This window comes from Oratosquilla oratoria, chromosome 27 (genome assembly GCF_046742065.1).
Source record: "Oratosquilla oratoria isolate Oo_2021 chromosome 27, ASM4674206v1, whole genome shotgun sequence".
Taxonomy (NCBI): Eukaryota; Metazoa; Arthropoda; class Malacostraca; order Stomatopoda; family Squillidae; genus Oratosquilla; species Oratosquilla oratoria.
In genome coordinates, this window is record NC_134803.1 from 17,390,058 (window position 1) to 17,412,448 (window position 22,391).

General features: G+C 48.8%; 1 pseudogene; it reads left to right on the forward strand.

Moving 5' to 3' along the window:
• The first annotated feature begins 7,155 nt into the window (after positions 1-7,155).
• On the forward strand, positions 7,156-14,704 carry LOC143039682 (uncharacterized; annotated as a pseudogene).
• Positions 14,705-22,391: the final 7,687 nt, after the last annotated feature.

Here is a 22,391-nt window from a genome sequence, read left to right on the forward strand (position 1 = left end):
TGGCCCAGTGTTCACTTGAGTAGCCGTTGAGGAGAGTGTGTGTAATTAGGGAGTGAAGCTCCCACGGACTTTTGATGTGAGCCCGTTTGGAGAGTGATTTTACTTATGAGTGTGTGTGGGCCCAACCACACACACTCATACATTCACAAGATGTGCATACGCATGTAAAATGCGTATGCACATCTCGGCGAATGCACCCTTCCTGATCCATCGGTGTTTGGTGTTACTAGTGATGTTACAGTGAATACATGTGTCAATATATATATATATATATATATATATATATATATATATATATATATATATATATATATATATATTTACAGGGGGGGCTGACACTCCACCAGCCGACTCAGTTCATAATCGCTTAAGTGGCGGCATAGGCAGTTGCGGGGCAATGCTTGAGGTAGTGTTCTAAGGTGGCTTTTGGGTGGCTACAGTGGCGGCATCTTCTTTCTTTAGGTGTTGAGTTGCTTTTAATCTGCCAGAAACAACGGTCCTCCAGTCGCAGACGGAAGAGCAGAGTTTCCACTTTTCTAGGTGTGGAGCGAGGAAGTACAAGGGGCTCATAGTCTGTGACTGCCCTGTACCACCTCGCCCTCTCTGACACCTCTGCCTCCAGTCTGTGCTAAAGGAACCGTTGTACCTGATTAAGAGCCCTGGTGCGTAGGCGCAACTGATTTCTGCTGAGAGGGACGACAACATCGACTTTGGGTCTTTGGCGCGCCGCTTCAGCTGCGGCGTCGGCTAGCTCGTTACCTGGGACACCTACGTGGCTTGGCACCCAGTTGAGCGTAACACTCCTGCCTTGCTGATGCAGCTTCAGCAGGAGTGTTAGGATGGAGGTCAGTAGGCGTACATTGTCGCTGGGCTGTATCGATTCCAAACTGCCAAGCAGAGACTGTGAATCCGTGTGGATCACCACAGGACCAGCTCGAGATATTAGAGCATGCTCTAACGCTCCTTGGACCGCTATGGCCTCAGCTTGGAGAGTGGACGCATGATCAGATACTCTCCTGCCGTAGGTCAGACCATCCGTCACGAAAGCAGCCCCTGCACTGCGAGGCCTGTTGGGATCTGCGGAGCCATCCGTGTAATAGACCGCCATTCCAGTTTCCGACAGTGCGCGGATGCCTAGTAGGGTCTGCGCTCGTTCTCTTCCCTGATCACATAACTTATTCTTACTGGGAAGCTTAGTGACAACGAAGGTTGCAGCTATCGACAGCCATGGTGGTGGGGGCTTGAACTCTGGGTGTGGAGAATCCCTACCCTTCTCAAGGAGAGTGCTGGTAAGCCTGAAGGAGTCCAGGATCCCAGCCGCCTGTGATAACCAGGTATCGGAGTGGATAAGAGTATTCACCCGTCCCAGAGCTGTCACAAGGCTCTGACTCAGCTCAGTTATCCTGGGGCTCTGGACTATCTTGGCAAGAAAGTCGACCTCCAGCCTTCTGACCCGTGATGTTAATGAAGGCAATGAAGCCTCCATCTGGAGGTTAACGATCTTAGTCCAAGGTTGAACTCCCAGGATAATCTTTGCTGCGGCATTTTGGCAAGGCTCCAGGTCTTCAAGCTTGGCAGTCGTCACATTTATGAGAGCTGGGGCAGCGTAGTCCACCAAACTGCGGACTGCGTGCACATAGAATGTGCGAAGGACCCGATGCGTGGCACCAAGTGCCTTCCCCGTCATTGCTCTCATAACTGTAGTTCTTGCCTTCAGTCTCTCCTTGAGATAGGTTAGTTCCTTCTAAAAGGTGAGCCTCTCATCAATCCAGACCCCCAGGTACTGATACTGGTAAACCCAGTCCAGCCTAAGGTCCTGGATGGTGAGGTGCCTTCCTTCTTTCCAGAGTCTCAATGCCATGGCCTTCGATTTTGTAGGGGAGATCTTTAACCCTAACCTGCAACATTCGGTCGCCACAGTGCTTAAACAGCGCTGAGCCCTGTTGAAGCACTGCCGTTTCCCAGTAATTATGAGCGCAGATGATCTTGCACCCATGCGGTAGAGGTAGCTCCAGAATGTTGGAGACGAGCACATTGAACAGAGTGGGACTGAGGACACCCCCCCCCCCTGTGGAGTGACATTCTCCAGCATTCTGGCCTCTGATATATGACCCTGAAATCGTACTTTCGCAGACCGGTGACTGAGATAGTCAGCAATCAAAAAAAGGAGCTTGCCTTTTACACCCTTGCGAGCAAGGGTGTCTAATATCACAAGTGGACTGGCCAGCTCAAACGCCTTTTCCAAATCCAAAAAGACCACGATGGACGGTGTGCCACTGACAGCATTGAGGAGTGTTGCTATACTGTTTGCTGTGCCAGTGCCCTTGCAGTAAACATGGATATGCTCATACATTGGGCCCAGTTTCTACAGCAGCCTGTTTAGCACCATCCTCTCCGCTGTCTTCCCCATGCAGCTTGTCAGGCTGATGGAGCGATAGGCACTAAGTTCCTTTGGCTTTGGAATTGGCGTTATGATTGCCGTCTTCCAAGCTGTTGGTAGCTTGCCAGTCCTCCAAGACTCGTTTACAAAGGATTACAAAGAATTACAGAGGCGGACCATGCCGACAGGAGACCTTTTGATCCATATCTAGGTCGGATGCAAAAAGAAAAGAAAAAAAAAGAAAAAAAACAAAGAGAAAAAACATATTAATAATAAAATAATAAATAAAAACTATAATAATGTAAATAACAAATGAAATACATAAATAAATGCATAGGTATAGTTAAAATAATAAACAAACAGGTAAATAGTAAATAATACATTAACATATAACTAATAATAAATGAAAATCAGACAGACAAATGATAACAAAACAAAAACAAATAATATAAGATAAATTATAATCATTACAGCATCTTACTTAAGTATTTATCTAAATGATTCTTAAAGCTTCGAACTGAACTACATTGCACTACCTGTGTAGGAAGTTTATTCCATTCATTAACTACACGGTTGGCAAAGTTGTTTCTACCTACTTCCAAATTGAATCAATTTCCGGACAGTTTGAGACCATTGTTTCTTGTCTGATTCTCATTCAATGTGAAAATTTTGTCACTTTTGATGTTGTCAATTCCCTTTAAAATCTTAAAGACCTGTATCAAGTCACCTCTGAGTCTACGCTTTTTTAGGGAAAACAGATTCATATGTTTTAGTCGATTTTCGTATGATTTATATTTGATATTTGGAATCAGTTTTGTGGCTCGCCGTTGTACTTTTTCCAGTCTGTCAATGTCTTTAATGAGATTCGGTGACCATACGGAAACAGCATATTCCAAATGTGGACGAACTAACGATTTATATAGCTTGTTAATGAGTGATGGACTTTTGAAATCAAAAGATCGCGCAATCAGTCCCAGAATCTTATTTGCTTTCTCAGAGGCTGAAATACATTGCTTTATCACACTTAGAAGTGCCTCATCGCCCGCTGGCCCAAGATGAGTCAGCATGGAATAGGTGACGAGGTCCTCTCCAGGTACCGTGTCTGAGCTGGTCCTGTGTGTGACCCGTAGCTCCTGAAGCGTAAAGCCAGCGTCAGTATCATCCGACCGACTCATCATGTCCTCAACACTATGGCGCCTTACTCCTTGGAGGTCCTGCAGTGTGTCTTGAACACACTGCGGGAGTGAGGTGCTGCTGGAGCGAGAGACAAACTCCTGCACCAGTCGCTGTGCCTCAGCATCAGGGGCATGATGAGTGCGTCGGGGTTGAGTCCTGCCAGTAGCCTTACGGAGCTTAGACCACAGCTCTGCTAGGGAGGTGTGAGCGTTAAAGCCCTCACACCATTCAAGAAATTTAGCTCTTCTGGCATCTGCAGCTATGACGTGAGCGTCATGAACTGCATCGTGCAAGTTGGCCAAATTGGTCTGAGTTCGGCGCCGTCGGAAAACACGCCTAAGCATGTTCACCCGATGGTTGGCCTCTCTCACCTCGGGGGTATAGTACCAGCTATTCTTATGTTCTCTGGGGGACTGGCGAGTCCTTGGGATGGCTTTATTGGCAGCCACCTGAATGGCTGCAGAATAGTCAGCTTCTAACGTTTCCACGTCCTGTGGTGGAACGTAGGAGGCTGTCCATTCTTCAACAGATTTCTCAAACACTGGCCAGTTTGCCAAAGCTTTCTTCCACCTGGGAACAGGTAATACAGTTGGTATGGGTGGTGCATCCCGTATGTGCACAGAGACACCGAAGTGATCACTAGTGACAATAGGATGCACCTCCCAGGTTACCCTAGGGAGGAGAGTGGCCGTCGCCGAGGTCAGATTAAGTCGTCCACCTTGTACGTGCGTCGGATTTCCATCATTCAACAACGCAATGTCAGGGCATTCATCTAGTACGTAACTTTAGTGGCGCCCAGCGACATTGGGCCCATGGGGCGACATCAAAATATCATGGTGGGCGTTGAAGTCCCCTCCTATGATGAGGAGCCTGTCCGCAGCAAGAGCACACACTTCTCCAATGTCCAGTTCCGCTCTCTGGCCCCTGTATATGTTGTAGATGGTGTACGTTTCGTGGGCCCGATGAAGTCGAACCGCAAGAACTTCTACGCCATCCCCACATGATACAGGGTCCATGATCTCACTACAGGGGATGGATGATTTGACTAAGATCATGCATCCCCTAGTCGTGGGTAAGCGAGGGAGGGAGAAGATGTGACATCCCGGAAATCGCACCTCATCGCTCACCAATGTCTCCTGGAGAAGTATGATATCGTAATCATGCTCTTGCGCAAGCGCAAGGAGATACGCCCTTTTGCTGCGGAACCCGTTTACATTCCACTGTAGCAACCTTAAGTGATTATTGAACAGGGCGATGTTCTTCCCCGTCGGTTTCCATTACAGTCTCATCTTGTCTTCCCCGGTCAGACGACAAGATGGGTTGCGACTTTGTAACAGTGGGAGCGTTTCCCTTCTCACCAGAAGAGGAGTCTTCAAGCCTCAATGCAAAATGACGTTGGGGCTTAGCAGAAGACACTTTCCTAGTCTTTGAAGATGTGGGTGTGGCTTTCCCAATGGTAAAAGAGGGTGTGGCGGGCTTGGGGGAAGTGGAAGGGGATGAGGAAGAGGTTGAGGAAGAGGAAGAGGTAGTGGAAGAGGCGGGGGAGGAGGCGGGAGAGGAAGAGGTAGAGGGGGAGGGAGTCTTCTCCTTTCGCCTAGGGTTCCTATTCTCTTTCAGGAGTTTGAGCACGTTCTTGACAGCCCTGTCCACCATCACCAGCATCTTGTCTGGGTCGCTTTCCCCAAGGGTCGTAGCGACTGCAGAGACGACGCCAGTCACAATCAAGTCGATATCATCCTCCCTAAGGGGGATGACATCGGACGGATATTGAGGTGGAGGGGACCGTCGGTCCTGTGCTCGTGGGGTTGGTACTGGGGGCGTGGGTTTGGCTTTAGGTTTGAGGGTGGGATTGGAGACAGGCGTGGATTTGGAGGTGGGCGCAGGTTTAGAGGCGGGCACGGGTTTAGAGGTGGGCGTGGCTTTATTGGGAGCTGGTTGTGTCTTAGTGTTATTCTGTATAGGAGCTGGTTTCAGTGATGGAAAGTGCTCCTGATTGTTCAGATCAGGAGCACTGTGTGTAGGTGGTGGTGGTGCTGTGGTAGGAGAGTGTTTCCTGCTGCCCCATACAAATGTTCCTGGAGGGGGGGGGGCAGGTATGAAGTCCTGTCGCTTCTCTGTCCTCTCCTTACAGGCAATGGCCTGAACTTTACGCACTGCGAAAGAGGTATTCCAGGCGTGGTGCTTCTTACTACAGTTCGGGCACTTGGCAACAGTCTCAGTGCCAGCCTTGAACTTGTTAAGACAAGTCTCAGTGGCATGAGGCATGCTGCAAATGCCGCACTTGGGCTGCTTCGAAGTGCACCTCGCCTGGTGATGACCATAGTGCTGACACCTGAAGCAACGGAGAGGATCAGGGATGTACGTTCGTACATCATACCTGCCATACCATCCCAGGTCTATCTTATCAAAGGGTTCGCCTTTGATCGTTATAAGGACCTGGCGTGTGGGCGTCTTGTCCCATAGGCGCATCCTCGTGGCCGCGATTACCTGACTATGGACTTCGATGGCCTCGGTCATATAACTGATCAGGTAATCGTGAACTACGAGTCGATGTTTCCTGTCCTCCGGGTTGAGACGCTCCAGGATCACTGGCTTGCCACCGAGAGACTTGATCCCGTCCAGCTCCTCGACGAGTTCGTAAGTGTTTGGTAACAGCAGCACGTTGCCATCGCCGAGGGGCCGGAGGGACAAGCTTGTCACGGAGTGGGCCCTTTTCCAGAGCTCGCACCACCTCAAAAGCAGTGTCGTACCCCGCCGAGGATACGACCTTGAAGGTGGGGAGCTTGCCACCCTTTTCATTAGCTGGGGCCAGAACTACAGCAGCTTCATCATCTGATGGAGCAGGAGAACCTGGAGCGCATCGACGCCTTTTCGACACGCCAGTCGGAGGGTCAGTAGCCGCCATGTTGGCATTGATGACGAGAATAACTTAGAGCACAACAGTAACGTGAAAAAAAACGCGGAAATCTAAGGGGCAGGGGGGCATGGGCGTTCACTAATGCGTTGCTGCCGATTCGCTTTGCGTAACCTGTCTACCTAGCAGCAATCGATCGAATACGTGGCCCGAGTGCACGAGAGCGTGCGAGACCGGGTAATGCGTTTGGACGGGGTTCCCCCCTCTCCCGCCGTAAAGGTAATTTAAAAAAATCACACGGGCTATGCCGATCGTGCAGGGAGAGTTATCTGGGGCATAATCCTGCCAGAGCGAGATTCCACAGAGAAGGGGGAATTGCCTCGGGTAGCAGTACTTTTCGGTATGTGGCGTTAGCACGACAATCAGAGCTAGCGACTAGGGTGATTGTGGCTAAAAGAGTTCAGATTCACGTGGTGAGACAGCGCAGCGGGGGTGTCCTCTCGATGTGAATAATCTTTTCTCTATGCGTTGAGGAGAGGGGAGACTGTTAAACCCCGTCCACACGGAACATTTTGATGCGCAATGTATTGAAGCGACGAGTTGAAAAACGTGACTTTCAACTCGTCGCAGCATCATGAAAGCAGTCATGAGAAGAAACCATTTCAAATCGCTGAGTAGTGTGTAAATGACAGTTGAAGGGAGAGAACGCACGCGCTCTCCTGCTCCGCTCTTCTGTTTTCATACAATGGCACAAGCAACTTCCGCAAAGCCGTTTGAGTGGACGAAGACTATTACATTACATTACATTAAGCTACTAAAGCAGCACCCAGCCATTTGGAATATCAAGTGCAAAGAATATAAGATGAGAAATATCAAGAGTACAAGCAGTAGTCGTCACTCAAGTCAAGTGAACCGGGTAGCTGCTTCAATTAATGATATGGCGAGTGGTTGTGTTACCGTGTTCAACGCCGATGAGGTACAATCTCTACTTAGTAGAATTGAAGCCTTGGAGGATGCTGTAAAGTGCCTTAAATAGGAGAATCGAGTTCTCCGCTCGAAGGCTCAAAATACGGAAGACAAAACTAGCTATGAACTTGGATGGAAAACGGTAAAAAATAAGATGCGGAATAGTGGGAAAAAGTCCTCACCAGCCCCACTCGTTTGCAAGAACTCTTTTCAAGTTCTAGCGAATATGTAGGAAGAAGAAACAAATGAAATTCAAGAGTTAAAGGGAAGGGCAGACACTGGATCCCTGCCCACAGGTATGATTTTTGGTTGTAGGAGACAGTCAAGTGAGGTACTTAGATAGGGCTCTCTGCGATAAAGATAGGAAACACAGGACGCAGATGTGTTTCCCCGGCGCGGGGATAGGAGATGTTAGAGATAGGATTGAAGAGTGTTTAGTAGGGGAAGGTAAGGACCCTGTAGTTTGCTTAAGTGCCGGGGGCAATGATATAGGTAAGTTAGGGAGTGAGGAATTGTTTGCGCGGTTCCGGGATTCCCTAGACAAGAATAGAAATAGGGGAAGTGTTCCTGTTGTATGTGGAATCCCTCCGAGGCGTAGAGTTGGAGGCATGTATCATTCTAGGGCTATTGCAGTGAATTGCAGGCTGGCAAAACATTGTAAGGCCAATGGATGGGCATTTGTCAACAACTGGGACCGCTTTTACGGTAGGAATCATCTATATACAAGGGACGGGGTGCACTTGTCACCCAGAGGATTTCGGCTCCTTGCTGAATCCCTTGAGCGAGAAGTAGACATCCTACAGGGTTTTTTCGGGTAGATTACATGGGAGTAGGGGGGGGGGAAGTATCGGAATATAATTTAGGCAATAGAAACAACTTAGAGAGGGACTGTGAAAAGAATCACCAAAGTAGGTGGAGGGACGATAAACTAAAAGTTTACTATAGAAATAGCAGTGATTTGGTGCTAGGTAAAGCATGCGTAGAGAATTTCGATATTATAGCTATTACTGAATCCTGGATCAACATGGCTGATAAACATTTCCTTCTGGAAATCGAAATAGAAGGATATAAGTTTATTCACAAGGATAGGGTTGGCAGGAGTAGGGGAGGTGTAGCACTTTTCGTTAAAAATACAATAAACTGTATAATCAACAACTCGATTAAGGAATCCATTTGGGTAGAGATTATAGGCAAGAATAAGAAAGTTATTATTGGCGTCTTGTATAGCCCTCCTAACCTCAGCATTGAGCAAACTGATCCCCTGATTCATGAAATTAGCAGAGCGCCCCAGTACAAAAACGTTGTGATCATGGGAGATTTTAATTATGGAATCATTGACTGGGAAACTTTAATATGAGGTCAGGAAACAAAGAAATTCCTAGATGCAGTGCAGGATAATTTCCTAAAACAAGTGATTACCGATCCTACGAGGGGAGAAAGTACTCTGGACTTAGTATCAACTAACAATGAGCACCTAATGAGTAACGTAAAAGTGGGAGATATTCTATCTAGGCTCTAGCGATCATCAAGAAATAAGATTTAATATTATTTGGGAAGAATGAAAAAGTACGAATAACGTCCAAGTACCAGACTTCAGAAGAGCAAACTTTAACAATATAAAAACCTATTTGAAATTGAATATGAAATGTCATGCGGATGTTGCGGACGTTTCGGACATTGTCGAGTCTCGGTGCGTGAGCGGGGGTCAGGTCATGGCCAAGGGTCTGGTCACGGAGGGTAATATGCATACCTTGGGTCAGGTCATTTGGGGGCGAGGGCTCAACAGACAGGTCAGTGATTTGGATGAAATGTATAGCAATATAACAGATTTAATTATTAATGCACAAAATACATTTATCCCCCTGAAGTCAATACGGAACAATAGTAATACTCCCAAATGGATGACGGACAGATTGAAACATAAGATCGGAATGAAAAGAGGACTTTACGTAAAAATAAAAAACGGGGAAACACACCTTAGATCAAGATATAACGAAATGGCAAAATTGGTTAAAAAGAATACACGTACAGCGAAACGCAATTATGAAATTAAGTGTATACGTCTCATATACACGACGAGTAATATAACCCCAGTCATATAACCCACTTCTTCACTCACTGTCCACCACAAGCATTCAAAACGCTAAGTCAGCATCACGAGGCCCAGTGCGATCCACAAATCCCTGACACATCGATCCTTTGGCTTCGCGACAACACCGTCGACCACCAAACACACACACACACAAACGAACATACGCGATCAATCTAGTAGCCACCCAGTACTGACATACGATATTACGTATACTGACGGTCCTCCCCTGGATATATAATTAACATGTATGATAGTAGACATCAATACGTAATTAATGCAGTTGCCCCACCCTTGTGGGACAACAGATTAACAAGACAATAAGAGAAGTTCACGATTCAGGGCAACTCTAGATTTTTGTCTACTCATCATTTCCGGGCATGAAAACTAGCTCACACACCCCAAGAGCGGTCGGTTCTAAGTGACGTGCCCTAGTGATAAGACTGTGTAATAGTGTGTAAACTAAGTTCTTCAAGATACGACAAATAAAGAACAAAAACTTAAAGGTGTTTGTGCAAGTGAACCCCTTCTGCTGATGATGTGACGACCCCGTTACATTTTGTGTCTACAAGTAACGTTCGATACCGTTACATCCGTCCCGTTACATTAAGGTTGCTAGTCAAGCAAGATCCAACCTAAAGGGTTTCTTTCATCTCTATAGAACAAAACATAAAGAAAGAATAGGACCAACTGAAAAAGATAAAAATGTCATGATAGAATCGGAGGAAAAAATGAGTGAGGAGTTACAATTATTTCTATCGGTGTTTACTAATGAAAGGTTAGATAAAGTACCTGACTGCGATCCGATTTTCAGAGGGGATGAAAAAAGTAGTCTATCTAATATCACCATTAGTAAAGTAGAAGTAGTCAAGCAGATTGAAAGACTTAAAACTACAAAATCCCCGGGTCCAAACGAAATTTTTCCGAGAATGCTAAAAGATTGTAAATTTGAAATCTGCGACCTAAAAGATAGACACTGGTTATGTGACTACTGCTTGGAGGCAAGTAAACGTTGTTCCTGCTTTAGAAGGGAGATAGATCGTCTATATGCAACTACAGGCCAATCAGTTTGACATTGGTTATAGGAAAAATGCTTGAATCAGTAATAGTAAATAGACTCAGAGAACACATCGAAAGACATAATTTAATTCGTGATTCACAGCATGGTTTCTCCAAGGGTAAGTCATGTGTGACTAATCTTCTATCCTTTTACACTAAAGTATATAAGGCGTCAGATAACAATGATAATTACGATGTTATTTACCTTGACTTTAGCAAAGCGTTCGACAAGGTGCCACACCAGAGACTACTAAATAAAATCAAAGCCCATGGCATAGGAGGAAAAGTGTTAGAATGGATTAGAGCTTGGATTAGTAACAGAAAACAGCGGGTCACCATAAATGGAGTAAAATCTAGGTGGGGCAATGTTACTAGTGGGGTCCCCCAGGGCTCGGTTTTGGGTCCCTTGTTGTTCATTATGTACATAAACGACTTAGACGACGGGATAAATAGTGATATTAGTAAGTTTGCGGACGACACTAAAATAGGACGCCTAATTAGGTCAGGAGACGACGCAGAGATTCTGCAGGATGATCTTAACAAATTGTTCACATGGTCGGTGAAATGGCAAATGAACTTCAATATCTCTAAGTGTAGCTACACAACCCCGAAAATAGATACAGCTTAGATAACACGTTTTTAGATAAAACTGAGTGCAAGAGAGACTTGGGAGTTCTAGTGGGTCCGGACCTTAAAACCAGGAAACAGTGCATTAGCGCCAGGAATAAATATAACAGAGCATTAGGTTTCATTGCTAGTACGGTAACGAATAGAAGTGCAGAGGTAATTATTAAATTCTATCTAGCGATAGTTAGACCCATCCTTGACTATGCGGTACAGTTTTGGTCTCCGCCCTACAGAATGGACATCAATTAACTAGAATCAGTACTGAGAAGAATGACCAAAATGATACATGGACTCAAAAATCTACCTTACGAAGAGAGGCTTAGGCACTTTAACTTACACTTTCTGGAAAGACGCAGAGTGCGGGGTGGTCTAGTAGAGGTGTTTAAGTGGATCGCTTTAACAAGGGTGATGCAAACAGGGCAGGACTCGCAGTAATCATTATAAACTGGACAAATTTAGATCTAAAAAGGAAATAGGCAAGAATTGGTTTACAATTAGGGTGGTCGACGAATGGAATATGTCACAATTTTCGGATTGTGACACACGGCTCGCTATCATCCCTTCTCATTTTCTTTCGTCCGCTTTCAAAACCCCAGCTACCAATCACTTTCGCTCATGAGCCTAGCCGACGCGGGTTCCATAGTCTTTCGTATCCTTTCAGCTATTTTTCGGACAGCAATTCCCTCCCCTCTTGGGAATTACTGGAATTCTTAAGACCCCTAGTAACTATTTCTTGATATTTTTCCTTCTCCTTATCCTCATTACCTGTTGTACCAATTTGGCAATCAATTACAGTGCCTTAACGAAGTTGAGAGAGACTTCTAATTATTTAGGGAAACCTCCCCCCTCCCTTTAGATTCATGTGTTTCCGTAGGCCTATGTGCAATTCACGAATGTTAATATTAAGTGTGGGATTCCACAAATTCTCAAGTTTACTGTTTCTTATTGCATTTGTAAGTTGCTACTCCATGATCAGACTGAGAGTTTTTTCATGCAGTGTTCCCATACGGCCTAGGCCTAACGGTTTTTTCTCGGCCAAGGAACAAAGCGTCCTTGTCCCATCTCTCAGCGGCTTCGCGCGAGCACCCCACCCCCTGCGCGCTGCCACATATTGTTTAAGCTAGGCAATTTGAGTAATTAGGATCGTATCTTACACGCTCGTGAATAGTGTCTACCCTCAAGGAACAATTGGAACTGGGTCATCTTCCACATAAACATTGTTCGTAGTTCCCTTCAAAACTAGTGACGAAGACGTAGAAATATTGGCAACGTTGGCTGCTGGCTGGCGGGCACTTTTGACGCGGGACACAGGGCAGTCTTCGCATTAGGGTCAAGCAGGGAGGTCGGGCCGCTCATATGCTCGGAAGTTCAATCGTGCCCTATCCTCCCTCATGTGGCTATCGAGGATTTTCATCCTTAAGTGACGATTACGTACCACAAGACATCAAACGAGTGATTCCGGGACAAACCCCTCCCGAAACTTATCAGGTGAAGCGCTGTGTGTGACATCCCGACCATCGTGGGGATCTGAATAGTGTCTTGAGGCGTCCAGCCTCCAGTGAACACAACATTAGTGTATTAAGGGGTCACGTACGTACCTGTACCCCTTTCCTCGGGACACTGACCTGAAAGGAACTGGATAGTGAATACAAGAAACCCCCTACGAGATCAAACCCGCGGCCCCGCCACGAGGCTAACCACAAAGATGACCCGGGTTCCCGCCGTGATCAACGACACCGTTATCCTTCAATAGCCAACGCATCCTGCCAGAACGAGGGACCAGCGCCCCGTGGAAGCCATCCCCACACCCAGCAGAGACACTCTAAGGATAATAGCAAGTAACGATGGGTATTTACTAGATAGGACCCTTAGATAGGCGCGCAGGGAGATAGAGTATGATAGGATCCACTAATTAACTTTTAGACCAACCTTTATAGATTACGGTGTATGTCCACAATGATTTCATTATTGAAATAAGTTGTCAATTAAACTCACATTAGGAATTCTGGGTTTCACTACCCAAAGTCGATTCACTTAATGAGTTGTCCCTCCACCCCCGTCTTTGATTTATGTACACGCCCGCTGTAAAGGGAGCGGGCGTGGTCCCGGGTGGTGCTGCAAATCTGGACTTCGGCTTCCCACTGCAGCTATCTTCCCCCTCCCTTCATCATTCACTTAAGGTACGTATTTCCCACGCCCCACGCCTCCTCCTTCCACTGTCCAGGAATTTTGTAACAGAATAAACTTAGTAACCATGTAGTAAGCGCTGAAACTATCAGTTGTTTTAAGAAAATATTAGACAACTTTATGGATGGGGATGACAGGTGGTGATGGATGCGGAGCTGCCTAGTGTAGGCCTTATGGTCTCTTGCAGTCTCCTTCATTCTTATGTTCTTGTGTAAACTCTAAAAGCTGACTTATCTTCGTTTACAAAATGTAATGTGCGGAATGAAGACATTACCAAAAAACTTCATACACTGAAAACACAGTTTCACATGGAAACGACTGCCATCAATGCATCAAAGAAATCTGGTGCTGGCACCAAAGATATATACACTCCAAAGCTGTGGTGCTTGATTTACTTTTCCTTGCTGAGGGAGAAATCATACGTGCCTCAACTTCCAGTTTAGATGTAGAAACTACTGAAAACCTTCAACAAGTAAGTTGATAATTCAAATGTGTGTACATAAGCATGACCATAATTTATATATTAAAGATGTATGTGCCAAACGAATTATTCTCTCTCTCTCTAGGGGAGTGACCATGTACGTGCATCCACTTACAAATTGGAGGAGGAAACACTCAACAAGTAAGTTCATAATTTTATTATAAGTACATCAGCATAATTCAAATTTGTATACAAAGTAAAATATCCCTATGAAATATTTTAATCTCTCTCTCTCTAGTATATTCAACACATACGTTGTTGCCAAGGAACAGCTCCTTCCTCATTGAAGTAGTCCATAAACTCTTTCATGATGTCTTTTGCCTCATTTGCAGGATGTCTCTGTACTCGATCCAAAGGCAGAAGCTGCCTGTTATCACGCCATGCCCCTGGTGAGTGTTACTACTCCATCATCAATATTCTCATTGCGGTAAATTCCACTTTTCGAAGCATTTCGCCACTGCCTTCCACTCGTCAGGAGCTGTTGGGATTTATAAGGAAAATGTAAAAAAGTAAACTTCGTTCTTTCCTTGTAAATGTAGCTAGATTATTAATAACCTTGATAAAAATAAATAAAATAAAATCTCCACATAGTTGAATTGGCAACTCTGCCAAGGAATGAGGAGACCAACGATGACTCATCATTGGACACCCCATCACCCCACTCTCTGCCGTCACCTGCACCCAGCTTGACATCTGCATCTTCAATTAACCCCTCGCCAACGTCTTCCTACTTCTCTGCATGTAGTTCAAGTGGGACATCAAAGAAGAAGGCAGTTGACCAACCCGATAGTTTTGGAAATTGCTCTAAGTAAACTCTCATCCCTTCCCAGTCATGTGGATGTAGATCCATATCTAGACAGTGTAGCAAACTTAGTATATAATTAAGGTGACCAGAGTCCCGCTTTTTTAACCTCTGTCCCGCTTATTTTATAAGTTTGCAAAATGTCCCGCTTTTCCTGCATTTGTCCCGCTTTTTTGTGCTGCAAAGAAGCCTTATTCCCTTAAAATGTGGGTCAGCTTTGCAGCAAAGCTGCACCACATTTTAAGGGAATAAGGCTGATAATTTATGTCATTTTACAATTTCACTATTTGTTAACCTCATGCCGTGTGTACTCGTACCATCAGCGCCATACGTGTCTTGTACTCGTCAAGATCTATATCACAACTTTGTAGTGGTTTACCACTAAAAGTATATTTTTCGGGGGATGAATCTGGACACTTGTGCTTATACATCGGGGGTAGCCATCATGTCCCGTGTTGGCTGCCCTTAAGGTCCGAAGTATCTGAAGATCATCAATGAAAAACTTTCATCGGCCAGTGTTTAACAGATTCCAAGAAGATTCCAAGAAAACAAAGAACACGGCAACTGCCGATAGACTAAGTAACTGCGCATGCGCATCGCGAGTCGTGGGCAGGGAAGGCCATGATACCTCATTAACCATAGCAAGCAAACTCAACAAGGCAGAAGGCCTGGGAGGAGGGGGGGTGAATATGTAAGTGTCCAGATTCATCCCCCGAAAAATATACTTTTAGTGGTAAACCACTACAAAGTTGTGTTTTCGGTGGAAAGAATCTGGACACTTGTGCTTGCATCTGAAGCGGCTGGCTGGGAGGAGCCTGAATGCTGTGGGGAGTAATGCCGATCCTGCCCCAGTAAAGTAACCTAGGAAGAGATGCATAAAAACGATATATAAAACATAAGTTTATTATGTTTAAATGATCGTGTAAAAAGGGGGTTATAGAACAGAGGCACTGGTAACCTTTCCCAAGAGGGAGAGAGGTTTCCGGTACGCTGTACCCACTTCCTATGGTATGCGAGCTAATTCCTGTCTCTTCACTTGCCCCCCCCCCCCTCCCTTTTAGGAGAGAGAGGTGGATTGCTGACCTAGACTCTGAGAGGTCGGAGGGGAGGTGCAGGCAGTCTGAGGGGGGTGAGGCGAGAGAGGCGCGTCTGGGAGTAGCCTGGTACCCATGGCTACGCAGGGAGACGGGCGTACCGTGTGTATCAGGTACCTGGTGCGGAACGAGGTAGTGGAAGCCCATCCACCCAGATTCTGTGCCTTATCCACCGAATGGGTACGGAGGAACGCGAGAGAGGCTGCGAGACCCCTAATCGCGTGTGCTCTTGGTGCCTTACCCGGGTCTACTAGGTTGATAACCTTGCAAAGCAGGGCGGCTATCGCTCTAGCCTTGAGTGGTTTGAGCGACGTGGAATTGTAGAAAAGGTGCTCCGGGCTAACCCGTGGTGTGTCACGTAGGTAGTCTCTGTAGGCTGCCACGGGGCACAGAGGGAGAGGTCTGCCACCCTCTAAGAGAGCGGGAATGGTGATGGGAGCGATTAGGCTCTCTGATATCTCATTCTTAGCGAGGAAGGCCGGAGAGGGTGACAGTGTAAGAGAGGAACCGTCCTTAGGCCGGTTGAGAGAACTGAGGGTGTCTGGTGAGTGATGCTAGCTGAGAGGACCTGAATCCTGTAGCTAGGGCGATGAGAAAGAGTGCTCTCATGAGGTAGCCCGCACTGTTCAATGGAACAAGACGGGTCTTTAAAAACTGTAGCACTTTGTGGAGCGACCATTTTGGGGTGACCCTACGAGAAGGTGGGCGCTTAGCTCTCAGACCCCTGAGGAGCAGTTTTAGTGCCCTAGTGTGCACCCTGATACCCAAGCTGAACTTGAGCGGGTCTGCAAGGGCCGAGTGGTGGGAAGCTACCGTGGAAGGCTGTTGGTGCTGTTGCCCAGCCAGGCGAGGAAAGCCAAGACGCCTGTGAAACCAGCTTCACTTTCTCCCTGGTGAGGAAAGACTGAAACCTCCGCCAGCATGACTCATATTGAATGATGGAGGAGGGTCTGTGAGCGGCTATCATGGTGTCAACTACGCTAGGTGGAAAGAGCGAGGAGAGTCCGGCTTTGAGAAACACCAAGCGTGAAGATTTAAGGATTAGCGCAGCTGATCCGCTACGTGCTGCGCGAGGCACGTTGAGCCTAGTAGGAGCGGATTGGGGCACCAGTTGTGGAGAGTTACGTACCACGGCTGAGCCTTCCACAGTGGAGACACCAGCAGCATCTTGCCTCGGTAGCCCCTGAGCTTGCTGATGGTGTGTACCAGCATCTTCGTCGCCGGGGGAGGGAAGAGGTATATGTAGTCCCACCTGTTCCAGTCCACTGTCAGCGCGTCCGGGCCTCCTGCCTGGGTCCGTACCGCTAGTGACAGGAACTGTGGTAGTTGAGTGTTTATGGGTGACGCGAAGTTGTCTGGGCACAGTCTGACTGCTTTGTCTGGTAGGCTGGGTTCGTCCTGAAGGAAACGGAGGACCACCCAAAGTTCCCTGGTATTTAAGTGCGCCTCTCTCAGTCCTGATGGCCAGGGGCCGCAACTCTGGTGGCCCCGATCGGACTGGTACCCCTAGCCCACATGATGCGTCCGAGGTGATAGTGAGGGAGTAGAGGGGTGGTAGCCTGGGTACAGCGGAAGTGACAAGCTTCTGTTTGTCCCTGTGCATGGTGGGTATGGCCGCGTTGACTTCCAGCGTGAGGCGGCGGTGCATGAGGCGACCCAGGGGGAACGTGGGAGCGGCGAAGTTGAGAATCCCGAGCAGCGTCTCCCACTGCCGTCTGGAGAGTGTGTGGGAGAAGGCGGCTCGGCGAAGGCTTTTGATAGTCTTCCTGATGTTGTTTTGCGACAAAGACAGCGTCGCTATAGTCGTATCCCCTTGGATACCGAGCCACTCCAACTGTTGTGAGGTGTACTAAGGAGGACTTGGGCAGGTTTAAGAGGAAGCCCATCTCCCCTAATACTCTTATAGCTACCGATACGCTCGTTAGTGTCCTCTCTCGAGAGGGAGAGTATACTAGCCCGTCGTCTAGGTATACGAGGGTCGCCGCCCCTTGGTCCGCGAGGACCGAGGTGACGATCTTCGAGAGCTTTCTCTACCACACCCTTCTCCACCATGGGTCTGACGTGGTGGAAGACGTCTGCTGAGACCTCGGTATCTGGGGGCGTACGACGTAGAGGAGGCAGCTGTTCTCAGGGCCAGGTTAGGTCGTGTTTGATGGTGTGGGCTGCCCTCCCATGGGAGGGCCATGCGTGGTCCCATCCCCGTAGGCAGCCCCTCACTGCCTCACTTCTCCCTTGGTTCCGCCTTGGTGTGCTGGGCGGTCTGGGGAGCTGTGTCGGTGGAGCGCTTGATATTGGTGGAGGAGGGCTGCTTACGGTGCCGTCTCTGTTGGCCCGGCGCGCCCCCTTTACCATGTCTCGACTGGTTCGCTCCACGCTGTTTGCTGCGTTGCGGAAAGGAGCGAGTGCCGGGGCGGTTGCCCTTGTGCCCCTGTTGGCTGCAAGTACTCGGTCCGTAGCTTCCCGGTCGAACAGGTCGAGCGAGAGTGGTTTGGTCCTGATGACACTGTCTAGCCGCCGCGGGTACCGACTTCACTGCGGAGCGACGGGAGTCGGCCCTGGCCTCGGCGAAGGCACGGACTGCGTGGGGTAGGGCTGTTGCTACTAGCGACGCCGTCTGCTAGCCCACTTCACTCAGGAGGTTCAAGGTGTCCCTGAGTTGACCGTCGGAGGCGGTGTGCACTTTGCTAGCCAGGGAGCGTAGAGCTTGTGTCAGGGTGGAGGTCAGTGAAAACACCGAGAGAGAGTGGGCCAGTTCTGTCTTGGCCGATTTCTCCTTAGTGGCCAGTTTACTCTCTGGCTCACTGAGTCTGGACGGGAGCGAGAGAGCATCGGAGGTAGTTTGCATACCTCACCAAAGTATCCTGGGTAGAGCAGGGTCTACACAAGATGGGCACAGATGGTAGTGCTGGATGTTTAGATGGAGCGGACTTAGTAGAGAGAGAGGCCGTCTTAACCAGTGCAGACGCGTCCATATTTCTCCCCTTTGCCTCAGTGGGGAAGAAGGACGAGACGGGCATGCGAAGCATCGGTATCTCATGCTCTCTATACACGGGTGACACGTCGGCGGGGAACAGTAGAGGATTCATGAGCATAGCTCTGACAGCATCAAAGCACGTCTTTTCAATAAACTTTGGTTGCTGTGGTGTCTGCTCCGCCTGTGGCCAGGGTTTCAGTTTGTAGGATATACGCTGGTCACCTTTGTCGTCCGTAGAGATACTGATGAGGACGTCAGTCCGAATCACAAAACCAGATGGAGAGGTAGGATCCGGGGCAAGCGCTATCAGCTTTCCTCCTTCGTGTTTCGTCGACCACGTAGACGGTAGAGGGGCCCAGTTGTAAGGCACGAAGTTAGTTATAGGCTCATCTTCTTCCTCCCAGTCCGCGTCGTCATTCGAATGTGACAAGGCGAAGCTCGGTGAGGGAGGTGGAGAGGAGCGGGCCGGACCGGTAGCGAGGGCTTGTGCCGGTCCCGGGGCAGGCGGAGTACTATGATACCACAGCTGAGAGGGTAGCGACTGGCGGATCAGGTTCAGTATCTCTTCCCTTAAGCCCGGCACCTCTGAGAGGAGAGAAAATTTAGGCCTCTTGGTGGCCCTAGGAGAGCGAGATCCGGAGAGTGACCACCTCCTGTGACCTTTAGACCGTCTATGTCTATGGTGCCTGTCCACTCTCGATGAGGAGGGAGCAGACGAGGAGGAAGAAGGGGAGCGAGGTTTCCCGTTGCTCCTACTCTTATTCTTAGAACTGTGTTTCTTACGCGGCGAGGCCGGTGGGGGAAGAGACACTAGGAATGGGGAGAGCGACACTGAACTCGAGGAGAAACGGTCTCGGGTAGGCGAGGGAGTGCGCGCGTGAGGAGACGAGCGTGAACGAGGTGTGTCACAGTCCCGGGTAGGCGAGGGGGAGCGTCGCCCAGGCGAGGGGCGTAGCTCCTCATTTCACTGGTGTGGAGAGCGAGAGCGGCGGGTAGGCCGAGAGCTAGGACGGGAGTGGGAGTGGAGGCCCGAGGTGGAGCTTCTCCTAGAAATGGAGCGGATACGAGAGCGTGACCGTCTCCTAGGGGTAGAGTGTTGCCTTGCTTGAGATGAGGCACGCTCAGGAGAGGCCGAGGTGCCTCCAGACACCGTACGGGCCCTGACGAGACCCAGCTCCAGGGCCAGGGCTTGAACAGCAACCTCTACCCGCGGGCTGCCCCGCTTTTGTGCTGCCTTCTTCAGGTGCTGCCACACCGCCCGTAGGGACACTAGAGGAGGCGGAGCCGGTCTAGTGTCTTTAGGGTAGAGCCTCAACTGTTGCACCCAACACTCACACTGGGGGCAGGCGGTTGGGTCGTAGCGGAAGTCTACGAAACAGGGCGAGTGCGTGGAGCAGGCGAGGTGGCCGTCTCTAGCCACCTTAGCGGTGCAGCCATCCTGAGAACAGATCAGGTCAGAACCTTCTGCCTGAAAAGATAAAATGCACGGAGTTAGAAGTAGTCCACCAATGAAGGAGTGACTAACAATTCTAAAACGTGACTCGAGAGGTACGGGTTGCCCAAAACTCCGTACATCGACAAAAAACACCCAGAGGGTGGTACCAACACCAGTATAGCTCAGTGGGCGACTGGTGTTGGTGAGAGCTGTGCCCCGGAACGGGGTAGTCACCCACGGTAGGAGGGTGGCGCGACCCGTCCCTCGCGGGACGGGATGCGACGGCAGTAGCCCGGCACGGGGGAGTGTGTGACGTGTCGGGCCAATGTTGTCCACCCTTGCCAAGAGGGGACAGCGGACAGGGTCCGCGTGGGTTCAGGGTGATGCCAAGATCACGAACCAAGTAGCGTAGCAAGAGCTACTATGGGGTGCGTGGAAGCACGCATCCACGAGTTCGGAGTACCCAGGGAACAACCGAACACGTACTCTCGAGAACGGGCGTAACTGGCTAGGAAACGTCGCGGTACCAACACCAGGAAAGCTCAGTAGGCGACTGGTGTTGGTGAGAGCCGTGCCCCGGAACGGGGTGCGTGGAAGCACGCATCCACGAGTTCGGAGTACCCAGGGAACAACCGAACATGTACTCTCGAGACCAGGCGTAACTGGCTAGGAAACGTCGTGGTACCAACACCAGGATAGCTCAGTGGGCGACTGGTGTTGGTGAGAGCCGTGCCCCGGAACGGGGTAGTCACCCACGCTAGGAGGGTGGCGCGACCCGTCCCTCGCGGGACGGGATGCGACGGCAGTAGCCCGGCACGGGGGAGAGTGTGTGACGTGTCGGGCCAATGTTGTCCACCCTTGCCAAGAGGGGACAGCGGACAGGGTCCGCGTGGGTTCAGGGTGATGCTAAGATCACGAACCAAGTAGCGTAGCAAGAGCTACTATGGGGTGCGTGGAAGCACGCATCCACGAGTTCGGAGTACCCAGGGAACAACCGAACTCGTACTCTCGAGACCGGGCGTAACTGGCTAGGAAACGACGGTAAAAACGAGAGGAGTCTACTCTGAAACAAACGTCCAGAGGTCCCCCAAACCTCAAAGGAAAACGGAGTACCCAGGGAACAACCGATTCCGAGGAGGGGGGGGGGGGAAGAGACTGCTAACCCTAGTGTGGTGAGCACACACCTTCATCACACCAAGGAGGTCCCACGCACGGGCCTCAGGACGGCATGGGACAACAAAAACCACCCATTGTTAGAAAATGTGGTACGTCGAGACGACGGAACGCAAAATCTAACAACAGGATCGATAAAAATAAAACGGAGGTTAATCTAGCGAGAGGAAAAAGAACGTAGGGAGTACACAAGTGGAACAACCCCGAAAGTTCTAAGTCCCCGCGCACAAAAAACCACAGCCGCCACATTTCTCTAACTCACACGGGAAAGATAAAGAATGGAAACGGCCAAAAACTTTTTCGGAACTTACCATGAAGAGGAGTGGGGTCGGACGAGAAGGAAGAGTGCTGCCTTCTAGAGGAGATGTCGACGACACGGTCCGAAAAAGCTTAATGAGGTATCATGGCCTTCCCTGCCCACGACTCGCGATGCGCATGCGCAGTTACTTAGTCTATCGGCAGTTGCCGTGTTCTTTGTTTTCTTGGAATCTTCTTGGAATCTGTTAAACACTGGCCGATGAAAGTTTTTCATTGATGATCTTCAGATACTTCGGACCTTAAGGGCAGCCAACACGGGACATGATGGCTACCCCCGATGTATAAGCACAAGTGTCCAGATTCTTTCCACCGAAAAACATCAAGTCTAACCGCTTGAGCCGTTCTGCGCAGCTTCTGACGTCATCTGGATTTTTCCGTTTTCTCTTTGTGAAACACCGAAGAAAACTGTGAAACGCTAAGGAAGACTGTAATTTTTATATTTTACCCCGTTATCTCTCTCTCTCTAGCTCATTGCTATTATCAGTGTGTATTTACCTAGTTGTATTTCACGGGAAGGGGAGCTATGCTCGTAGTGTCCCGTCTTCATATCTCGTTTTATCTAAACTGTTTTTAAATTCATGTATTGTAGCCACTTTCCATTGTGTTGTTCTTATCTATATTTTAACCTTAATGCTTTTACTGATATTTTCGATTTCCCGTGTCGTCAGCAGACCTCTTGTTTATATTTTTCTGCTGTCAGGGGGAGCCCGTTCGTCTCCTTCCTCATTTCCTTCCATTTCCCTTCCCTACTAATACAAAAAGGTACTTCCTCGTAG